At 44.4% G+C, this 6,871-nt stretch overlaps 1 long non-coding RNA gene across 1 annotated transcript; it reads left to right on the top strand.

Moving 5' to 3' along the window:
• The first annotated feature begins 574 nt into the window (after positions 1–574).
• On the top strand, positions 575–4,935 carry LOC135652928 (uncharacterized). Its single transcript, XR_010502262.1, has 2 exons — positions 575–2,741; positions 4,767–4,935. It is a non-coding gene; the product is annotated as an uncharacterized LOC135652928 (long non-coding RNA).
• The last annotated feature ends 1,936 nt before the right edge of the window (positions 4,936–6,871 follow it).

The following is a 6,871-nucleotide window of genomic DNA, read 5'->3' as shown; positions in this document are numbered from 1 at the left end:
GTCATAATCTTGGGGTCCTTTTCTAGTATTTCTAGATCTATGCAATGTAGAACTTGAGCTCCCACCTTTTTGAAATTTACTAAGGCTCCCCAGTAAGTCCTTTTTGAAATCATTAAGTACTTCTTGTAACCGGTTCTTAATTCTAATTTCCAATGCTTCCATTTGTGCTTTCACTGAGTTATCGATGGCCATTTCGTAAGACTTCAAATCTGTAATCTCAAGTCCTATTTTTGGTGTTGGTCAATGGCATCAATCACTGCCCTATTCAGTGCTGCTGTTGTGATGCAATTGGTGGCAACACTATGGGAATGAAGGGTTGCTGCGAGGATGCGGGGATGTAGCTGTTGTCGCCGCGTGGGAGGCAGCGATGCTTGTTGCGGTCGCTGCTGTAATATCCCTCACTTTTGTAAATTATTAATAAAGATTTATTTATAAATCGAAGGACCTATATGTAAATATAGAAATTTCAAAGACTAAACTGTTAAGTTGTAAAAAGAAGAAAATAAAGAAAACCGAAAATTTCGGTTTTATCCCACCGCCTCCCACGCTCTCTCCGTTTCTTCGCGAAGCGGTGGGGCGTGGGGAGAAGAAGAAGAGAAGTAGAGGGAGAAGAGAAGAAGAGGGAAAAGAAGAGAGGAAGAAGAGGAAGAAGAGGGAGAAGAGAAGAAAAGAAGAAGTAGAAGAGAGGGAAGATGGAGAGGAGAAAGAGAGGCAGCTGCAGCAGCTAGGGCTGCAGCACCTCTGTTTCCCGCAGATGGAAACAGAGGAGAGGATGTGTGGGGCGTTGAGGATGAAAAGGGAAGAAGAAGAAGAAGAAGAAGAAGAAGAAGAAGAGAGGACGATAGCTGCGGCAAGGCTGCAGCGAGGAGATGTGTGGCCTTGGGGGAGGAAAAGGGAAGAGGAGAAGAAGAGAAGGAGAAGAAGAGGGAAAAGAGAGGGAAGACGGAGAGGAGCGAGAGGTGGCTGCAGCTAGGGCTGCAGCACCTCTGTTTCCTGCAGGTGGAAACAGAGGAGACGTGTGGGGTGTCGGGTAGGAGAAGAGCAGAAGAAGAAGAAGAGGAAGAGAAGAAGAAGAGGAAGCAGGAGAAGAGGTTGTGATACCTCTGTTCCCTGCAGAGGAAACAGAGGAGAGGGTGTGTGTGACGCCGGGAAGAAGAAGGGGAGGAAGGAGAAGAAGAGAAGAAGAAGAAAGGAAGGAGAAGGAAGAGGATAAGGGAAAGAAGTAGCTGCGGCTGCGGCTGTGGCAGCTGCAGCTATGGCAGGGAAAGAGGAAGAGAAAGGAAGAAGGGAAGGAGAGGAAGAAGAGGGAAAAGAGAGGGAAGACGGAGAGGAGCGAGAGGTGGCAGCAGCTAGGGCTGCAGCACCTCTGTTTCCTGCAGGTGGCAACAGAGGAGACGTGTGGGGTGTCGGGTAGGAGAAGAGCAGAAGAAGAAGAAGAGGAAGAGAAGAAGAAGAGGAAGCAGGAGAAGAGGTTGTGATACCTCTGTTCCCTGCAGAGGAAACAGAGGAGAGGGTGTGTGTGACGCCGGGAAGAAGAAGGGGAGGAAGGAGAAGAAGAGAAGAAGAAGAAAGGAAGGAGAAGGAAGAGGAGAAGGGAAAGAAGTAGCTGCGGCTGCGGCTGTGGCAGCTGCAGCTATGGCAGGGAAAGAGGAAGAGAAAGGAAGAAGGGAAGGAGAGGAAGAAGAGGGAAAAGAGAGGGAAGACGGAGAGGAGCGAGAGGTGGCAGCAGCTAGGGCTGCAGCACCTCTGTTTCCTGCAGGTGGAAACAGAGGAGACGTGTGGGGTGTCGGGTAGGAGAAGAGCAGAAGAAGAAGAAGAGGAAGAGAAGAAGAAGAGGAAGCAGGAGAAGAGGTTGTGATACCTCTGTTCCTTGCAGAGGAAACAGAGGAGAGGGTGTGTGTGACGCCGGGAAGAAGAAGGGGAGGAAGGAGAAGAAGAGAAGAAGAAGAAAGGAAGGAGAAGGAAGAGGAGAAGGGAAAGAAGTAGCTGCGGCTGCGGCTGTGGCAGCTGCAGCTATGGCAGGGAAAGAGGAAGAGAAAGGAAGAAGGGAAGGAGAGGAAGAAGAGAAGGGAAAGAAGGGGCTGCGGCTGCAGCGATGGCAGCTGCAGTTGGAAGAGAAGAAGGAGAGGAAGATGAGCAGGGGAGGAAGAAGAGGCTGTGGCCGCGGCTGAGGCTGCGACTGCAGCAGTGCAGCTGGGAAAGAAAGAAGGAAAGGAAGAAGAAGAGAAAGGAAAAGGGAAGAAGAGAGGAAGAGGAGAGGCAGCTGTGGCAGTGGCAGCTGCAGCTGGAAGAGAAGGAGAGGAAATAGAGCAGGGGAGAAAGAAGAGGCGGCTGTGGTGGCTGCGGCCATGGTTGCGACTGCGGCAGTTGCAGCTGGGAAAGAAAAGAAAGGAAAGGGAGAAAAAGGGGCTGCGGACGGGATTGCGGCCGCAGCGGCAGCGACTGCGTATGCAGCAGTTATGTCTGCGAGAGAAGGGAGGAAAGAAGGTAGTGCGGTGGAAGGGGCTGCGATTGTGGCAGCGGCAGCGGCGGCGGCTGTGGCAACTGCGTTTGGGAAAGAAAAAGAAGAAATGAGAGTAAGAGAGAGCAGGTGACTGTGCCTCGATGTTCGACACGTGGTGTAGTTGCGAAGAAAGGAAGAAAACGGGAGCACAAAACGAAACAGAGAGAGGACACGGAGGAAAAGTAGAAGGATTTGGGCTGGCACCTTCTTTGGATCTTCGGATCGAAATCCTTGAAAGGCAAGTTCCCTGATCGTTTCTCCTATAATTGCTCTGATATTTCTTATTGCAAGTTCCCGATTCGTTCCTCCTGTAATTGTTCTAATCTTTCCTATTGCAAGTATCCTGATCTTTCCTTACTGTAATTTGATCTCTATATTTGATTTGAATATGTGGAACTTGAATTGTTCTAGCCTTGCATTTGATATATCTCTTGTTTAGACATATCGATCCGAATCTGTGCAACTTCTGAGATTCTGACCTTTCGTCCTTGTTATGATTATAACTTCATGTATTGACCTCTGATTTGGACAAAACTTATTTGATCAGAATATAGACTCATAAACCTTTGTTTTGATAGCTTATTTTAAGAATTCGGAGTAAGTTTGTCTGCCCAAACTTCTGTTTCAAATGAGCCTACAGATTCTGCAAAACAGGGATCGTAATTTCTGACCTTTTGATACTGAACTGCTTATAAGTCCCTGTTTGCAAACATGGATTTATTCAAAGCTTATTTCATTGGAAACTAGACTCATAGATCTTTCTTTTGATATATGGTTTGAAAGATTTGGAATCCAAACACCTGCCCAGTTATCTATTGAATTTGACATTATGAATTCTGCCAACAGAGATTTTGTTCTACGACCCTTGTTTACCAAATTATTTGTAACTCTCTCTATTGGACAGTTCAATTCATATGAAGCCTGTCTTATCTGAAAGTATAATCCAATGATATATTTCTGAGTAAATTGGAGCACGATTGATAGTTTGAATCATTTGTTCAATGTGCCTCTTGTATTCTGCCAGAAATCGAGCTTTGGTCGATTTCTAATATTCTGGTTTCATTCCTTTGGAAATTGATATCCTTTAGCTTTCTTATTCAATTGAGCTTTATAATACTGCTTTGAATTCTTGTATGCTCTTGTCCTTAAAGTTATTTGCATTCTTGAAAATTATTGTGTAACGTTTATGCTATATCGTATTGACTCATTTAGGCACATGTGTATCCCATTGTTCCGCATTTGCTTTCGATATGTGCCTATTCCATTTCCTTTTAAAAATCTGAATATCATTGTGAAAGATTATTGCTTACTTCGTATTGACTCGTAAAGGCACATGTACGTTTTGTTGTTCCGCGTGTACTTCCGATATGTGCTACTTATTGTTAAAACTGCCCTCTTGTACTCTAGTATTGTGGGATTGTCTGGACCTTTGCCAGAAATGGTAAAGGGTATGTGCTTAGAGCCTGCGATGCTCTGCCGGCCCCCTCTGACTTCACCTAGACGTGGGTGGATGGAGCTCCCAGACGTGGGAGACTTTTGTCAGGTGGTCATTCAGAAATGGATGAATCACATTCTGACTGAGATCCCACTACACCTTCTATATGTTTGATATGATATCCAAAGCTTTGGTTATATGTTTCTGTACATGCTTTGGATAAGAATGATATGATTGCAACGTCAAGGACGACGTTTGAGCTTCTGTACGGTATTTGTTTTTGATATGCTCTGAAATGGTTCATTCACTGTTGATATGCTTCGAAATGTTCCATATGCCGTTGATATGCTCCGGAACATTTCATTTGCCATTGATAAGCTCTGATATGTTTCATTTGTTATTGATATGCTTCGAAAACATTTCATACGCCATTGATAAACTCCGAAATGTTTCATTCGTTACTGATATGCTCCAATTACTCTGTGCTTCATTTGCTATGAATTGATATGTTCTGAAATGTCCTATCTGCCATTGATATGCTCCAATTACTCTGTGCTCCATTTGCTATGAACTGATATGTTCTGAAATGTCCTATCTGCCATTGATATGCTCCAATTACTCTGTGCTCCATTTGTTATGAATCAAATATGTTTGAATGACATGATACATATGATTTTGTATCTAATGAGATGGTATCATTGAGAATTCTTGTATTCTGCCTTGCATTAAGATACCTTACTTGTTTGAAATCGTTCTTTTTGTTCTGAATATGCTTTGTCACTTGCTGAGCCGTTTTTGGCTCACTCCGATGTTATATAAATCTTTCAGGTCAGCTTGTCACTCTTCGAGATGTTTGATTTGGGCTGAGGCAGTGGATAGCTATTTAGAATTATGGGCAAGTCTTGTTGGTTGTTATGCTATTGTTGTATAAGCATATTTTGTATGTAATGAATTGTTCTGATGATCAAAATGGATATACTGTGTAAAAGTGTTAGAAGATCTCTCTTATTTAGAATTTCGGAATGTTAAGTCTAATTTATGACGATATGAACTTGTGGTGAATAGTTGGAGTTCTGATTGTATAATTTATTTAGCTTGTGGATTTATAAATATTGTTCATGTTTGTCAAGTTGGCTTGGGTTGCCATAAATGTGAATTATCGAGTGATGTGATATATGATTTTAAAATGCACAGGTTTTATGGATGTGAATTTGATTGAATGTTTTTCAGTTAGTTTGGATCCTGGATTGGTCTGTGATGAAAATTTTAAAAATCATGGATATCTTTGAGGGGCGTGACAACTGCGTAGAGGGATCACTATTGCTGAGGGCTTAGAGGTAGCGATGGTGGTGCGGCTAGGGCAGCATCGCCAAGGGCTCACCGCTGCGATGGCTGCGACAGTGTGGATGGAAGGCAGTGTTGCTCTGTTTCTGTCACACTACGGAAGGAGGCGCTAGTGAGAGGCAACAATTCTTGTTGCAGTCGTTGCGTGGAGGGTTCGCTGTTGCTGAGGGTTGGGAGGCAGCGATGGTGATGTGGTTGGGGGCAGTGTTAGGATCGAGAGCACTAAGAGGGGGGGGGGGGGTGAATTAGTGCAGCGGAAATCTTACAGCGATTAAAACCAAAAGCTGCGTTCGTTCAATAAAAACTATTATGATGCAAAAGCTAATTCTCAGTTTGTATCTAAGTGTAGTTTGCGTCTAAGCACAGATTGCGTCTAAGCGCAGTTTGCGTCTAAACACAGTTTGCGTCTAAGCGCAGATTGCGTCTAAGCGCAGATTTACGTCTAAACGCAGTTTTACGTCTAAACGCAGTTTTACGTCTAAACGCAGATTTACGTCTAAACGCAGTTTTACGTCTAAACGCAGATTTACGTCTAAACTCAGTTTACGTCTAAAACGTCTTTACACAGTTTGAGCAGTTTTACGTCTAAACGCAATTTTACGTCTAGACGCAGTTTCAAAGGGTTCTGAACTTTAGAAACTCGTTCGTAAAAGCGCAGAAGACAGTTTTGCAGAATCAAGGCGTAAACGTAAACTGCGATGTAAATATCATACGAAAACGCTGGTTTACGTCTGAAAGCAGATTCGGACAGATCAGCACTTAAAAACTTGTTCGTGAAGGCGTAGAAGACAGTTTTGCAGAATTAAAACGTAAACGTAAACTGTAATGTATGAAAACACCGATTTACGTCTGAATGCAAATTCGGAAAGAACAGCACTTAGAATTTGTTCGTAAAAGCGCAGAGAGCAGTAGTTATGAAGGAGATTTGCAGTAATGATAAAGTGCTCAAAATAAACGCAAACCAGAGATTTAGAGTGGTTCGGTCAGTCTTGACCTACTCCACTTTTGGCTTCCTCCACCGACGAGGTCACCGACGTCAACTAGAGGCCTTCCTTCAATAGGCGAAGGCCAACTGCCCTTTTACAGTTTCTTTCCTTTTGACAGGCTCAGGAGACAACCTTTACAGACCTTTCTCTCCTCACTTTACAACTCAAAAACTTAAAGAACAAAAGGAGGAGACTTAAAGGCTTTACAAGACTTTTGAGCTCTTAGAATCACAGAAAAGATCAAGATTTCGGTGTAGGTCTGTATCTTTTCAGTGCTGAATGGGTGGGGTATTTATAGGCCCCAATCCAATTCAAATTTGGAGCTCAAAACGATCAAATCCCGGAATTCCGGGATCAGGCGGTTGCACCTCTTGACTGGAGAGATTGCACCGCCTGGCAGAGCTCGAAGACCGAGCTCAGGCGGTGCCACCTCTCTGTCAGGGAGGTTGCACCGCCCAGTCTTACTCGAAGACTGAGCTCAGGCGGTGCCACCTCTCTGTTAGGGAGGTTGCACCGCCCAGTCTTGCTCGAAGACTGAGCTCAGGCGGTGCCACCTCCCGGATGGGGAGGTTGCACCGCCCAGTCTCACTGGGAGGCTTAGCC

Source organism: Musa acuminata, chromosome BXJ3-11, assembly GCF_036884655.1.
Source record: "Musa acuminata AAA Group cultivar baxijiao chromosome BXJ3-11, Cavendish_Baxijiao_AAA, whole genome shotgun sequence".
In the NCBI taxonomy this organism is placed as follows: Eukaryota; Viridiplantae; Streptophyta; class Magnoliopsida; order Zingiberales; family Musaceae; genus Musa; species Musa acuminata.
Note: the sequence above shows the minus strand (reverse complement) of the source record. Positions and strands in the feature narration are given on the sequence as shown.